General features: G+C 37.0%; 1 protein-coding gene across 1 annotated transcript in view; it reads left to right on the plus strand.

Moving 5' to 3' along the window:
• TCF7 (transcription factor 7) overlaps window positions 1–17,841 on the plus strand; it is a gene marked incomplete at its 5' end in the record, with an annotated part of 145,594 nt that overhangs the window by 69,986 nt on the left and 57,767 nt on the right. The window lies entirely within an intron of this gene.

Here is a 17,841-nt window from a genome sequence, read left to right on the forward strand (position 1 = left end):
AATAGTAGATAACTAAGCCTAAATCCATGAATCTGACTTTTTCTTCTGTTGCTTTGCTTGCATCATTATAAATTCCATGGAGTACAATCTTGCCTTCTTTTACTCTACAAGGTACCAGGCACACTGACAGCATAGGAGGAACAGTAGCTGAAATTGAAATCAACTCCACATCAAATTGTAAGGTATAAATTCAACCCACTGGGATTCTTAGTGAAAGAAGAGCCTTAATCTCTTCTGCTTTGCTGAGGAACCCTACAAATGAACACAGATGATGGGCTATGCAAACACTTGAGAGAAGAAATTAGAACAATCAAAGAGAATGTGGTAGCCCAGCTAAACTACGTACAGCTTGGGTTTCATTAAAATATGTCTATTATTTGAGGAGGACGTTGGCTAGATATGTGGCCTGGAACATGAGAAATGGAGCAGCTAACCTTTCCCCTTTAAATAGCACCCTGCCTTGATTGAATGCCAGCCCTGGTTTAAATCTCACCTTTCCATCAATTCAGATGTACAGTAGCTCTCTCCCACCTGTTAGCCAGGCTCCTGACAATCACGTTTTCCCCAGTACCTTTGGTGCAGTTTTCAGCTTTTTCCAAAACGTGCCATGTTGTGTTATCCATTATACTCACACAAAATGGAAATATGTAATTAAAAGAAAGAGCTTTCTTATAAACACCTGGATTAACTTTAAATAAACCAGTCCCATGCAATCCCCCACAATAAGATAATATTTCAGAAAATTCAAAAAGTCAGTTACTAAAGGGGATTAACTAAGAACCCATTCTAATTAATCATACTGACATTTGCTTCATATTGCAGGATTCCATTATTAAAATGAACGTGTTTATTTATTTATTTTATTTATTTTATTTTAATTCCATTTATATCCCGCCCTTCTCCGAAGACTCAGGGCGGCTTACAAGCTTAGCAGTAGCCTTCATTCTATGTTTGTTTCACTCCTGCATTTATCACGAGAAGATGAATATTATTGAATATATTGGTACTACTAGTAGTACTAGATGTGAATTAATTTTCTATTAGTACTACCAGAAATAATACTAATAGTACTAATTAATAATAAAATAAAGTCAAATCTCATTTTCAGTTAATCTAAAAACCCACATAATAAAAATACCATATATAAAATAAAGAATAATAATATTGATTTTAATGTAATTTTTAAATTTCCCTAATTGGCCCAAATTAATGCAAGTTCACATAGTACAGATCTTCATTCAGACATGTTTTTAAGAGATCAAAGAGAGAGGCAGAATATGGAGGGGGAAACGTAAGATTTATTATTTTACAATAGGGCTTTAAAAACAATTCTGCAGCAAGAAACAGCTCAACTTTTATCAGAATTGTTTGTTTTGCTCTGCACAATAAAGTTCCCTTTTAAGTGGATAGGAGGGATAGCAAAAAGAAGAATTAGACACTGAAAGGCACTAATTCTCTCTCTCAAGAAAATGATTATTTCTACCTGCAAATGAATGGGTATCATTAACAATGGTAGTTTTTGTCAACCTATTACTGATGAAAGTGAGGAACAAGTGGACAACAATCATTTTCTATATTGAGAGTGTCAGTAATTCATTTTACATTCATTTTACATCTCATCTTTTGTATCATGGATAGAGAGATATGCAGGGGGAAAAGAGTTAGCAAAGATGAGCTGTACATCATAGGCAAGTCTAAAATATGGAGTTTACATACAAAATACTGCAAAACTCACCCTGCCTGTTCTAGATCTCATTTTATGATAACACAACCATCAATCTGTCTTTCTGTAGTTTTGTTTCTCAGTAACTTGGTGGGACTCTGTTATATGCAGATATTGAGGAAATTCTTCATTAAACATTCTATAATTTGCAAACATGCCAACTGTGTTTCAGTAGAACTAAGAAACATTTTTGAATGTGTATGTATATATTCTGTGTTTTTTTTAAATTATTATTGTTGATGATACAGTCAGTTAGCTGTATAGATTGGATTTGGCAGTTTTGGCTACCTATCAGGTCATTCCCAAGGACCTGGGACACACAAATGGTGTTATTTAATAATGTTAAAGGTATCATCTTCAGGATCTAAACTGTTCTAAGTAAAGCTGCCTTTTGCAATTGATTGATGGTGATTTTGTCAATGTCAGTGGTGTTCAAGTGTTGCTCCAGGTACAGTATTTTGGAATTGAACTGTAGGTACCTATTACTATTTGTACTACCTTTGTCTCTTTTTTCCCCCTTCTACATCTATTTACAGGTCTTTAAAGGTTGATTTTTTTGTCTGTTCTTTCTCTTCTCTTCTGTTGTTTCCAGGTATTACAATATCCACTATTTCATCAACAATGGTTATGACTGTGGTATTGTATGGCAGGTACTTGTCTGAATTCTGAAATCCCAGAGTACCTTAGCTTCTTCATTTTCTTTAATTTGTCTATTTTGTGGTCCCACCAGTTCTTGCTTGTAGAAAAGTGGCATTTCTTGCAGATATTCCAATGCACCATTGTTGCAAATTTCTCATGCCATTGTTTGCAGCCAGTCTGTGCGATCTTCTTGTAGCAGCTAACTAGGTGGTCCATTGTTTCTTCAGCTTCTTTGCAGAGGCAGCATTTGCTGTCTGCTGCTATCTTCACAATTCTGGCAAGTTATGCATTTATTCTAAAGGCTTGGCCTTGTGAAACTGGAATTAGCCCTTCTGTCTCTTTCTTCAATTTTCCTGCTCTTAATCATTGCTGGACATTTATGCTATCTGCTTTGCCTGCTAGGTTTTTATGTACTGGCCAGGTAATACTTTGCCTTGCCATGTGTCTTTTCTATTCTTTCTTTGGTCTTTGTTGTAGGCCAGTTTGGACTCTTTGGTATTTAGTAAGCCTTCATGCTATACTAGGTTCAGTGCTTCTTCTTTACTGTCTTTCCAATATTCTTCGAATGTCCCTTTTTCTTCTTCCTCGCTCTGACGTCCTTGCAAAATAATAATAATAATAATAATAATAATAATAATAATTATTATTATTATTATTATTATTATTATTATTATTATTATTATTAGTGTTTGTTTGTTTGCTTGCTTGCTTGTTTGTTTGTTTGTTTGTTTGTGTAATGAGAGCCAATGTAGTCTAAGTCATGCCTTAGGCATCAAAGTTGACTGGGTGTCTTCGGGCCAGTCACTCTAGTGCAGTCCACAATATAATGCTCAGGTGACAATTTCTGTTGCAACCAATGAATCAACACTCAGTGATCAGGAAAAAAAACAACCAGACCCTTCCCTTATAGGAAGAATTCTAGGAATAAAAAAAAATTAGTGTTCTTTTACGTTTCGCAGAGTAAACATCAATATCCATGTTCTAGGATGGATATTGTGTGTGGGAAATTTCTTTCATGCAATGTTTTAAGAATATTTGGAGATGTGAATAAATGTTAATCCTGGACCGCTTCTAGCAGTCCACTTTTTCTAAAATTGAAGAAAATTTACGTTTAATATATGTGCTTTATATTACCAAAGAAATATATTAAAGATTAGATTTTTATGCACATAAAACATATTTATCTATAATCGTAACTCAATAAAAGAGATACAATAGCTGCATTTAAACACTAATATAAGGAAGAAAGGATACGGGAAAAGAGAAAGGACTTATTTTATTATTATTTTTTTATTATTTTAATTCCATTTATATCCCGCCCTTCTCCGAAGACTCAGGGCGGCTTACAAGCTTAGCAGTAGCCTTCATTCTATGTATATGCCTGCTTGTTAGGGCTTTCACACACACCCCAAGCGGCATTATTACAAAGTCAGCTTATTGCCCCCAACAATCTGGGTCCTCATTTTACCTACCTCGGAAGGATGGAAGGCTGAGTCAACCTTGAGCCTGGTGGGATGCGAACCTGCACTAATTGCAGGCAGCTGGTGTTACTTAAGGAGGCATCAGCCCTCTGCTCCACCAAGGCTCTTACTTAGAGAATGCATGGCTAGCATCTAGAACAGGGATCCCCAACCGCCGGTCCGTGGACCAGTACCAGGCCACAGCATAGCAGTTAACAGTCTGCACAAACAAGCAAAGCCCCATCTGTAGGATGCAGGTAGCACACAAAACTTGTCTCCACGTAACCGGTCCCTGGTGCCCAAAAGGTTGGGGACCTCTGACCTAGAATCCATAAACACATAAATGTGCACACACACACACACACACACACACACAACTTTGCAAGGCTCAGAAAAGAAGATTCAGAAGGACAGAAACCAAGACAGAAAAATCAGACTTTCTTGTAGGCTCAGCTCAACTGTGTGGAAGAGAGTCTGTACCAGCCTTGACGAAGACAGAGGTAGAAAATGATGACCTCCCAACACACACATTCACGCATACATTTGGGCAGAATATACAATCCAGTCTTTTAGTTGCGATGACATACAATAACCACCACAATTTCTTATCAGTACTGTTTCGTCTTCTAATATTCATACGATGACTCCATCCAAAATTCCTTTTGATTTGGCTCTCAGGAAATGTATTATCCATGCAACTCCTCAAGAGAACAGCACTCTCCTTTCATCATCGCTTATACCTGATGGCCAGTGAGACTGCTGCCCCAAGGCTCAAGGGTGATGAGTACTTCAATAGAAAACTATGGAGCTGAATGGGAGCAATCTTTAACTAGGCTTTTTAGCATATTTCAAATGAGATTTGTACAAAGGAATCATTGTGTTGAGACTGGCCCAGTTTTGATAATTGCTTGTTTTCTGTACGCTGCTAGTTTACATTCTGGAGCATGTAACCACATCAAAATATGAAAGACTTCGGCATGAATGGGAGTAGTAAGGCTAAGTTTACATCTTATGTAAGCAAATGTGGATGGGCATCTATTGGAATTAAAAGAAGGCATGTTCATGTCTCTCAGCCTGCCCAGTGGAGCCTTTTAAGGTCCTTTATAGTGTTGCAATTATGTTGACATTTCAATCTGGCTTCGTCTGTAATTCAGACGAATGTAAGAGGAAGAGCAAATGGTTAATAAATAATATCAACTTACTCATTGATTGCAGTGCAAAATTTGTCACATGTCAAACTATGAAATGCACAAGTAGAAATCGCTATCCGATATGAAAGAGCCAGCTTGATTCAATTCTGTGAATGCTTCTGATGTTTCCCTATTAATATCTTCAATCACTTCATCATGTATACAGCAAATAAATGGAATCTGAAGTGACTTCAACTGAAGAAAAGTATCAGTCAGTGCTGTAACTGAAGCACTGAAGAAAAGCGATTCTCATAATTATTTTTTTTCATAATTAATACACTAAAATTTACCCATAATCACTCATGAGCTTTATAGAAAGTCAGTTGAAATGATTAAAGAAAGACAGAACTTTATTGCTATTTTTTACTGTGAGCACAGTAAAAATGAAATTTAGTTGCTTGCTCTCAAAGTGTAAACATACATAACACACATTTAAACATGCTATATACAACATATGTATAGATCTACACCCTTACATATAAGTAACATATAAATATTAATCACTGTCCATCTTGAATACATAACAGAAGGAGGAAGTTTTAGAGTTCACAAGGTTAAATGTGTATGGAACAAAAAATACTGTATGGAACAAAATCATGTCCAGTCTGAGTGGCAGACAAAACAAATTTAGAATTAACATTCACATTCTACAGATTAACACTTGTAAATTCTGAGTAGAATTGGATTTAATATTTATTTGTCAACTGTGCTGAGATCAGTATTTTAAAATTATTATTCTAGAATGAGCCAAAATCAAAGAATCATCAGATGGAATGAGCCATTTAGGCCCCTAGAATTTGACCACTTCTTCAGTGCAGTAATTCAGACTGAAGCAGTCAAGGAAATGGTTGTTAGTCTTGATTTTGAATGCATTCTGTCGAGGAGAGTTCACTACTTTAGCTAATTAATTGAATTGCTCTTACTCCTGATTATGAAGGTTGCATATCATCAGGTCTCTGTTGACTGTTAATGACAACACATGTAGATTTTCTCCATGGTGATCTGTCCCTAACCTGGTTCTTCAGCTCTTCCAACAATGCATTGGAAGAGCTGCTATAGCTGAGTCCATCCACTTAGTTGCTAGTTGATCCCTTCTTTTTTCTTTCCGCCTTTCCCAGTATTAGAGTCTTTCCCAGACAGCTAAGACTTGGATCATATGTCCAAAGTAGGATAATTTGTGCCTTGAGTTGATTGTTTGATGATCCATTTGTTGTTTTTTGGCTGTTTACAGCCTATTTGGGAGTCTTCTCTAATACCAATACTCTTTTTATCCTGCTTCTTCAAAGTCCACTTTTGCTTCCATAGAGTGGTTCAAGGAATACGATGGCTTGCTGTTACTCCTAGAAAGGGGTTTCTCCGTATTTATTTTATTTATTAAATTTATATGCCACCCATGTTGCTATCAAGTGACTTTGGATAGCATACAACATCATTTTCCTCCTAACATTCAGCGAGAATCTGCTCCTTCATCTTGAATCCATTATTCCACAACTTATATTTTAGATCTTTGCTTGTAAAGAATCTGTCATATCTCCTCAGTGTTAAATTTCCTTTATAGGACTTCTTTTTTCTCCATACTGTTGGTGTATTAGTGGCTAAGGTGCTGAACTAGTCTGTGATAAAAAATAACTGTTTTCCAAAATTTGGAAACTATTTTTATATTTGATGGACTTAAAATTGCATTTGCATTTTTTGTAACCATATTACTCTTTCATTCATGAAAAGATATTATACTGCTTCTTGGATTTACAGGAGACCTTATTGATCCCAATCTGCCTTCTCAATTGGCCACTGTGTTAAAGAGGGATTTGACATTGAGAAGAATGCACAAGTGTAAACTTGAAAGTTCAAATAATCAGCCCTGAAGCAACCCTGTCAAATGTCAAAAGAATTGAAAGCCCCATGAATCACATTGCATAGGTCTTATTTCCCTTCCTTACTTTCAGGGTCATGCTTCTATTTATAACAAGAAGGAATCTGTGTACAATTCAGTTTCAAGTCGTCCATGGAAATTCAGCCAGATAAATTCAATTCAGTTACTCTCTCAACTTGATCTACCTCACAGGATTGTTGTACAATAAAATTAACAGGGGAAAAAATGTAAAATGCCTCATGGAGAAAAAGCAGGATATAAACCAAAGCAATTGTAATAATTTGTCTAACTTCTCTCTATGACAAATGGGAATTCTGAGTTTTTTAAACAAACAGCAGCCTGATTATATAGAATATTATTTGCCTTGTCAGTTTAGGCCTGGGGTGTCAAACTACCGGCCCACAGGCTGGATGCATCATAGCAAAACTTCACCCACCCCACTGCAGGCAATGGCAAAAAAGTGGCGATACATCGTGACACGTCACGTGACATTGCGAGTTTGACACCCCTGGTTTAGTCTTCAACTTGTGGAAAAGTTAAGAAGTAAACAATTGAACTCTAAATAGCTCTGTTTCATTAATTTCATTTCAGATTAACTTCTAAGGAACGGAGGTGGGTATGTAAGCGACTTTGAAAAAAGGAGTAATGGGGCTTCCTTTATGATTAAGACACCGATAGGTGTGAGGTTGTTTTTCTCGTAAATGTACTGTAAATGTAAAATCATATGAAACAAGACAGGTCAAAAGTGTTTGGGGATTATTTGACTATTGGGGCAGCACAAGTAGTCAAACCATTTGACCTCATTTTTCCACTTTTCTTCTTTTCCCGCTGAGCCACCTACATCTTCCTCTCAGAAGAGAAATGCTTGCCAAGCAAAAAAAAAAAAGTATCAGCACTCTGGCCCATTTAGTATGCAGCTGAGAAAGTTTTTAAAAAATCCACCCTCAGAAATTGAAACTTATTGCAAATCTATGTACAATATCTGTGTTGCTAGCAGTTCTGATGCCATTTGAATAACAAGGCTGCGGTTTGCAAATCAGGCAGTTCTGCCACAAAAACAATTGTTCAGATTACTTTTTGGAATGTGGAGTGGTTCTAAGGATGCCTGGAATTGTTGCATTGTCATCTTTAAGCAGGCACCAGGGGTGAAAGTCAAAGAGAGGAGGAAGAGGTAGAGGGGGCCGGTTCCCTAGAGGTGACCCATCTTTCTGTCATCTCTGAAGGGGAGGGATGAAAGGATGCAATAGGGTGCCACCGATCAGAGAATGTCGATTGGTGGCCCCCAGGGGGAGGTGCTTCTCTGTGGGCGCCCCGGAGCTATGGAATCGGTTGCCGGTTGAGCTCCAGATGGCGCCCGACCTTCGCTCCTTCCGTCGCAATCTGAAGACACTCTTATTTGAACAAGCCGGCCTGGCCTGATGGGGGATGGGTTGGGTTTTTATGGTCATTTTTAATATCTGTATTTACTGTTTTTATTTTTATTTATTTATTTTAATTCCATTTATATCCCGCCCTTCTCCGAAGACTCAGGGCGGCTTACAAGCTTAGCAGTCGGGCATATGTTTAATTTTCTTTTAACTTTTGTATTTTTGTATTTTTTATATATCTGCCCTGTTCACCGCCCTGAGTCCTTCGGGAGAAGGGCGGTATATAAATAAAATTATTATTATTATTATTATTATTATTATTATTATTATTATTATTATTATTATTATTATTATTATTATTATTATTATTATTATTATTATTATATCACAAATAGGGTGGGATTTTCTTTTTCTTAGTATAGGGAGAAAGAATTGGGGGATTCTACTGGGGTTTTTTTTAGATTTATGCTAAATACATTTTAAGGTTTTCATTTAAAATTCTATTAAACATAACGCACAGAGTTGGAAGGTTCATTAGAAGTCATCTAGTCCAACCTCTGAGAACATTGTGGACAGATGATTATCCAGCCTCAGTTTGAAGACCTCTAACAAATGAGAATTCACCATATGATACGGCTGTCTGTTCCACAGGCTGACAGCTGTTACATTCAAGAAATTCCTCCTGATTTCTAGCCTAGCTGAAATCTGCTTCCTTGTAATGTTAACCTATTGACCCTCATCCCGCCCCCTCCCAGCAGCAGAGAATAAATCTACTGCCTCTTCAGTTGACAATCCTTCAAATGTTCAGAGTCTTTTCTGTAGGCTGTAGCCATTGTTTGTGCTGCTCAGAACCGGTTTAGGGTGCAATCTCCAATGCTGAGTATCACATTTCAAAAAGGCAAGTCCCAAGAATGACTGACAAGGTGGGGGTGACTCTACAAACCAAGCCCTATCTGTAAGTATAGATTGAGCATCTTATATTTCCTAAAAATATGGGAATTGGGATAGAGAACTGAATATTTTTACCAAAAGATTTAGACAACAATCCAGATCCAGATCTGAAATACATGTCACAAGGATTTCTCTAGACTCTAATGAGTCTCCTACAGTTTGATCGCTCACATCTGTCTGCTTCTTAGCTAGGATCTCTTCCTTCACTTACCAGCAAAGGAAAAGGGGAGAGCAGGGAACTCTGGTCTTGGGAGGGAGAATAAATTCTTCTAACAGGTAAATATTTGAACCAAACAGCACTGAAATATTTGCAGGATGGAAGTGGCACCTATATTTTCCCCGCTCATAATTTTTGTATCTGCAATACTGTCCTCCAATTCCTACTGGCATTTCAGGACTACAATTCTCACTTCTGATGGAAATGTATGGAAAAGCCTAGAGCTTACTTGTAGAACACATTCAAAATTTATCAAGTACAAGCTCGGATATAGACTGGAAGAAACTCTGTTCCAAGACCCTGGAGACCTAAGGCCACCCTGCAATGATTGATTAGTGGTTGATTGGATGCATTAGTGACTTCCTAAGTAGTTATGCAACTTCTGTCAAAATACAGTTTTGTTTGCCAACTGCAGATAGTCCCTATACACTTTTACCATAATGTATCAGGCAAACAGTGTGGTTCCCATTGCACTTTATCCTTCTAAGGGGTGCAACGGCTCTGTGTGCTGGTAAAACTACTGTCTCATAAACTGAACTCTCAGTGGACCCAGTGTGACAAATGGTGAGATTCAGCATTCATTCATTCCAAGTCAGCCTATATTTGCTGAGCCAGCAGCTTAGAAGCTCAGGCGATATAGCAGTTGTAAGCACTGTTCATTGCACAGAAGATGTTTTATCACTCCAATCACATACCATGTCAGAGGAAAGTTATGTCAGCCACTCTAATGTGGTCAGACCCAAATTGCATCAAAGTTCTTTTTCCTAAGCACAGATCTCACTGCAGAGGACAGTGTGGGAAGGAGCCAGCAGTAGTAAAACCCCAAGCGTAGGTTGCAATAACTTTCCCTCATTTCCTTTCTGTAATGCCAGTGGGTTGAAGCAAACTGATTGCAGCAAAAGTAAGAAAACACAAAAACAATCTGCTGAATTCTGAAATGACTCTGTGTTGATCACATCCTGACAGCAAGCTGAAGAGTTATTGAGGAGGTTGTTGACGTATCTTTTGAGCAGTGCATGAAACCAAATTTGGAAAACTGATACGGAAGCTATGAGTTTTTATTATCATTCTTTTTTCTGTGCTGTTTACATTAGGCTATGTTGACCAGGTGCTTTCTGGAATATACCTATTACAACTATTAGGTTTAGATTGCTTAATGTTTCACACTTCACAATAAGTCATGGTTTGCTGAATCTGCCACAGTGACTATATTCACCAGCATTCCCTTAACTCAGGTTTACAAACAGCAGTTGCTGGATTCACAAAATATATTAATCCGAAACCAAACTAGCTTCATTAATGTGAAGCATGATCTAAGTCAGGGGTCCCCAACCCCTGGTCCATGGACCAGTACCGGGCCACGGCATACCACCAAGCGGTCCACACAAACAAGCCCCATCCGTGGGATGCAGGCAGTACACAAAACCACACCCCTCCAGTCCATGGAAAAACCTCTCTCCATGTAACCGGTCCCTAGTGCCCAAAAGGTTGGGGACCTCTGATCTAAGTCATTGCACACTTGTAGCATAAAAATCTCTGATTATGAACATTTCAGTGAATTGATTTAGCCAATAATGATCAGGTGCAATGCTTAGGTAATTCTCAGACTTTTGCCACTTTTTTGTTAAAAAGTACTTGCTATGTAAATATCCTACATCTAACAATTTAACATTTTTGTTTTCTTAGGTTGCCAGGGGCTTGTAAGTAGGTATGTGGCTGTTCCTCTATGTTATTTCCTGACAAAATTAGTATAAAGCAAACTGCTGTGGACATAATTTATTTGGACTTCAGTAAGGCATTTGATAAAGTAGACCCAAAACCTACTACTTGATAAGATAGAAAAATGTGGGTGAAACAGCATCACTACCAGTTGGATTTGTAACTGCATCAACAAGTAGTCCTTAATTGTGTGTTATGTATGTGTACACCTTTGAGAGCAGGCAAAAGAATTTCATTTAATGGAATTGCATGGAGGGAAGCATTCAGTGGGGTACCTCAAGGCTTGGTCTTAGTCCAGTACTCTTCAATGTCTTCATAAACAATTTAGATGAGGGGACAAAATGGGAACTCATCAAATTTGCAGATGACACAAAGCTGGCAGAATTAGCCAACCCTCCAGAAGACAGGTTCAAGATACAGAAGGATCTTGATAGACTTGAACACTGGGCTCTATCTAACAAATGAAATTCAATGCTAGAAAAGTAAGGTTCTACATTTAGGCAAGAAAAGCCAAATGCAGAGTTATAAAATAGATGATACCTGGCTCAACAGTAGTAACTGTGAAATGGATCTTGAAGTCCTAGTGGACAACTTAAATATGAGACAGCAGAGTGCTTCAGCTGTATTAACAGAGGGATAGAATCAAGATCACTTGAAGTGTTAGTACCACTTTATAATGCCTTGGTAAGGCCACACTTGGAATACTGCATCCCGTTTTGGTCACCATGATATAATAAAGATGTTGAGACTCCAGAAAAAGTGCAGAGAAGAGCAACAAAGATGATTAGGAGAATAGAAGCTAAAACATGTGAAGAATGGTTGCAGGAATTGGGTATGTCTCGTTTAATGAAAGGAAGGACTAGGGGTGACATGATAGCAGTGTTCCAATATCTCAGGGGTTGCCACAAAGAAGAGGGGATCAACCTATTCTCCAAAGCATCAAGGTAGAACAAGAACCAATGGATATAAATTAATCAAGGAGAAAACAAATCTGGAAATAAGGAGAAATTTCCCAACAGTGAGAACAATTAATCAGTGGAACAGCTTTTCCTTTAGAAGTTGTGGGTGCTCCAGTACTGGAGTTTTTAAAGAAAAGATTAGACAATCATTTGTCTGATATGATACAGGGTCTCCTGCTTGAACAGGTGGTTGGATTACAAGACCTCGAAGGTCCCTTCCAACTGTCTTTCTTTCTTTCTTTCTTTCTTTCTTTCTTTCTTTCTTTCTTTCTTTCTTTCTTTCTTTCTTTCTTTCTTTCTCTTTCTTTCTCTCTCTCTCTCTCTCTCTCTCTCTCTCTTTTTTCTTTCTTGATGCTGTATTATACATAATACTCCTCATAGCCATAATATTTAAAACGTGTCAAAGATACATAAATACTTTCACTCCTTGTACCAGAAACTTGATATGACTCTTGACTCCTGTTCTGTAATAGCAAACTAGGAAAGTTTTGAGGGAGAAATGACTCATTGAATTCACCACAGCCAGGGCTTACTTGCCTGAGTGCTAAGAACCACAAGGCGAATTTACTCAGCAGCCACAGCAAAGTTGTGTACAATGTTTGGGTGATAATAGTGCAATATTTGTCATATCAAAACCTGTTGGGTTGTTTCCATCGCAGCTTCAGTAGTGACCAAAGATGACTGCTTGGGGCAAGTTGAAGACTTCAATGGATTTTTTTAAAAAACAGAGCAATGAAATTAGTTAAAAAACAATATTAAAAGATATCTTTTCTAACACCAGCATTGCTTATGCAGATGAAGCTATCTTCTATCCTCTTCTTTTGAGCTTTGAGCCAATTCATTTAGTTCTGTCCCCTGCAATAGTGCAGAAGAGAAAGGCACTTACCATTTACACTCAGTTCTGGGAGGGGGAAAAAAACTTGTAACTAGGTTTGCTTTTCAAGTCTAGATGGGTGAGCCCTCAGGGCAAATCAGGTAGAGAGATAAAACTGCACAATGGCCAGTTTTGCATTTAGAAAGTACTATAAGTAGAAATAGTGCAAGGGTTCTGCTGTCCCACAAATATACCTTTCGGTGGTGGATTCATAAGAATGAATGCTCTTCCATTTAGGAATGTTCCTTCATACCAAACACAAAAAATGGACATTGGGAAAGGGTTGCAACTACCTTCTCCTTAATTACTTTCTATAGGGTTGCAATTACAGCCAACTCTCCGGAGTTAACCTATATTGTCAGGGATTGATGGCTTGACCATAATGAACTGTGCAGTGTCTGTTTTACTCATTTGACAATTCAGCCATCTTTTTTTGAAGAAAATCTTATACCAATTTATCGAATAATATCAGTCTTTTTTATTGTAACTGGGCTTGTCCTCTGAGTTCTACAGTTTCACAGTGGCTACTAATCTTTACATTAAACTATTAATTAAGGAAGAGTTTTCTGCTGATGATATTTTTCCCCTTCCATAAATTGTTTTTAAAGATGAGTTGGCAAAGCAAATAAACTATCCAGTAAGTTCTCCATAGCTTTTCCCTTAAACACTCAAATCATATGTGGAAGAGATGACTAGGAATATATAAATTACCTTTTCTTTGGTTTCTATACCCTATTCAATCTTTACTAAGGATGAATATCCCCAATACAAATTAAAAGAGTCCAAAACTATCTTAGCTGTGCAATTGCCAAATAATGCCTTGTTCTTTTCCTGGTAAATTCAGGTCAAAGTTTCATGAAGTCGGCATCCAGCATAAGTGGCATTTGTAATCAAGAGTTTTCTACTTTTGAAAATCTAAAATATATGTCTATTTATGGACTACTGACTACCAAATTTTGCTTACAGTGTGTCTCATGGGAGTATAAAACATAACTGCAAATGAAAAAAAATCAAAGCAGAGATAAACTAATTCATCTCAGGCTATATACTAAATGGTAAATAATAATTTGTGGCCCAGGAAGAATGTCTTCAAATGAAAAAGCTAGGATAGTTGGTACATCTGTTGCATGGTGATTGCTGCAGTGAACCCTGTAAAATGTGAAGTATTTACAGAAATGTTTGGAAGCATATGTTCCAGGAAGACATGGGCCACCACATCAAATACACTATCAGCTGCACATCTCTTCATGAGAATTTAAAAGAAACAGATAATTAATTCCACATTCTCTGGTCTTAACCAGCTACATAAATCTCTTCATATTTTTACATGTGTATGCCCACAAGTCTGTTATATTATATTTTCGTAGTAATCCCTACATTTTATTTTTAATTAGCACAAAATAAATGTTCATTTCATTCCTTGTATATTTTGAAAGATTTTAAAGTAGGTATCCCTAAACTTGATTTCTCTCAGAATGTTTACTATAATATATGTTTTGTAACTTGAGCTGACAGCTAAAGCAGAATTTCTGGAAAGTGCAAGTGAATGATTTTATAATGTAAATCTTTCTTCTGATTCCACACATTACCCAATTCATATGGAAATTAATTAAGATCAAATCCATCATCAACCGACAGCAAATATGTAGTATTTGGATCGTCCCCAGATCACAAAATTAGTTTGCATTTTGCCAACCAGAATGGTTCTTAACCAGGTTTCAGTTCACATGTGGCAAACCAAGAGGTCAACTGTTCTTCACAAATACAGACCTCAATTTTGAATGCAACTGGAAATCACAGCAATGTAGGTGTGCGAAGCTGCAGTTTATATTTGTGATAAGATACTCATCAGATTAAGAGATGATTACCCAGCATCTGTTTGAATCACTTCAGCAAAATACAACCTACCATGTCCTGAGATAAAGTAATTAATTCCACTACCAAACTGCTGTTATTGTTAGGAGGTTTTTTCTTTTCTTAACATTCAGCCAGAATCTGCCTTCCTCTTATAAGGACCATTTGTTCTGCATCTTTCTGTATGAAAATCTCCAGATATTTGAAGTTGGGTAATGCATTTCCCTCTGGTTTTTTTCCCCCTTGAAATAGATTCCATTCTTTCTATGTCTCCTCTTAGGACTTCATTTTCAGGGCTTCGATCATCCTAGTTGCTCCCTTCTTGGAACCTGTTGCAATGTATCTGAATCCTTTCTTAACTATGGTGCCCAGTGTTGGATCCAGGACTCAAGGTGGCTTCTGATTAATGCAGGGGAAATTGTCCAGTTTTAGTATGAATGGGTATATAGACAATACAAATGCAATTGAATTGATGCAGAATCAAATTACAGTATAACAGCAGTTGATCCTCAGAGAATCAGTTTATAGAGAAGCTTCCTGATTTCTTTACATGAATAAAAACATTCTGGGAAGAAATGAAAAGTATTCTATTGACAACATTAGTATATATAAAATTGTAGCCCGACAAAAAAATTAAGCCACAAACAAAAATCTTTTGTTGCCTTTGGAATATTAAGCAAGTTCTATCTATCAAGAAATCTCTGCGTTTGTTATGTTACCAATTAATATTTTTATCTTTTAACATAGCTGACTTGATTAATTGCACACTAGTGTTTATTTTAACTATTGCTTACTTGATTTTTCAATGTTGTTGAGCGTTTGAAGTCTTAGCATCGTAAGATATAGTAATAATAATTTTAGCTAAAGTTATCACAGCAAGCATAAAAAATTATGTGTCTAAATTTAACAAAAATGATGACCAATTCTCAGTGCATAGGATGACAACAGTAATATTCCAAGCAAGAAATAGTGCTCTAGTGTTTTGGTGTTTTTTGTTTTAATTCTTTGTAAGAATAGAAAGTCTGGTATATTTCTTAATGGCTTTATCCTTGTCTGCTACTGCATGTATGATAGTTATACTTATTCTGAGAAGTTAAACATGGTTTAGACATCAGCCAAAACCTTGATTAATTTCTTAAGGGTTATGCTGAGTCTGAAAAAAGTAGGTATCAACTTATACTTGCAAGGAGAGTATTCCCACAATTAGAATACTGGTATTAATAACGTTCTGTCTGATAAAGACATTTTATTCCTTACACATAATTGCTGATCTAAATATATAGGGAAGAAAATGGGCCACCAATAATAGTTCCTCTCTAATTAAACTTTCTCAGATGAAATCATTTTTCCCCACTGTACTTATGCTTCCCTCCCCAGCATATTAATTGCATTTATCTTTAAGAAAAAACTGAATTTTCTGAGAAACTGAATACAAATGACAATTCTGTCGTCTTTCTCAAGACTGCAGATGTCTTTCCCAGCACAAGAAAGCTTTTCTTCTCTCTTTGCAGACCCTGCTAAGGGGGGGAGGTTCACCACAGAAGGCAGATGCCCCATGTCTGTTAAAGTTATTTGAATGGTGTGGTTAGCATGAAATGTACTTTTGATTGACTGTGGCAGTACCTGCTTATCTCTTTAAAATGTGTGCCCGGTAAATAACAGAAATGAGATTGCAGGTGTGTGTCCACAAGATCTTTGGGAACGTGCCAAGTAGTTAAGTTAGCTGCTAAACTCCTATAAGCTGTTGGAAAGCACTTAGCGCCACTTCTAAATCTCAGAGAAACCCACAGGAAAACTGTCCTTGGATCAGAATCCTTGTAATCTGAGGAGCAGCTGAATCTGCCAAGCAAAGGAGAAAATTCAATTAACACTTTGAAGCAAGGATGGTAAGAAGAAAGAAGGTGGATATTTTTTATTTTTGTGCCTACCTGTTAAATTTAAAAAATAGTGATCATGTTTGTATGAACTGAATACACACAGGCTTTCAAAACAGTGGGATAATTTTCAGTAGCATGACTTTACAATAAAATTACTTAAAATAGTTTCTCAAAACTTATATTGCTGTTAATTTCTTTCCAAATAAATCTTTGTCTTTTATGAAACTTTGATACATAGCTGAGATTAGTTTCAAAATTGAAAATTATTCTGCTGTTCTCTTGTTTGAACAAAAGAAGCCCCAGGATTGGTCCAACAGCAACTATCTGCTAGTTGGTGGACATTCACTGTGAATACTAGGATGTCCAGGAGGGCAAAGCCATGACTTTACCTTTTTTTTTTAACTTAGAGCCTAAATGGAATTGAGGGCAACAAATCCCCCTTTAATTTAATTTTTTACACTCTTTGGTATTATCATTCTGAGTCCATAGAAGAGACTGGGTGATGGTTCAAATGAGAATTTATATTCCACTTGTTTCAAGTCATACTTCATTTGTAACTTAGATGGTGTAAATACTGTAGGCACAAACATTTTGTAAACGATCAATTTAACAAAACTATATGTGAACTGGTTTCATGCTTTTCTGTTAAATTGCTTTCTATTGTTCTCAAATGTTAAAACTGAAATGTTTTCTCCCATCTGTCCTTAAATACCATCTTCAATATTTTGTATATCTTATAACAATTTTTATCACTAATCATTCACGTTTTAACTAAATTACTGTTTCTCAAACTTGGCAACTTTAAAACGTGTGGACTTCAACTTACAGCCTTGGTGGAGCAGTGGGCTAATGCCTCCTTAAGTAACACCAGCTGCCTGCAATTAGTGCAGGTTCGAGTCCCACCAGGCTCAAGGTTGACTCAGCCTTCCATCCTTCCGAGGTAGGTAAAATGAGGACCCAGATTGTTGGGGGCAATAAGCTGACTTTGTAATAATGCTGCTTGGGGGGGGCGAAAGCCCTAATAAGCAGGCATATACATAGAATGAAGGCTACTGCTAAGCACATTGATTTGTGCTTTAGATTGTAAGCCGCCCTGAGTCTTTGGAGAAGGGCAGGATACAAATGGGATTTTTTAAAA

The sequence above is a fragment of the Vipera berus genome, assembly GCF_964194415.1.
Source record: "Vipera berus genome assembly, chromosome: 2".
Classification (NCBI taxonomy): Eukaryota; Metazoa; Chordata; class Lepidosauria; order Squamata; family Viperidae; genus Vipera; species Vipera berus.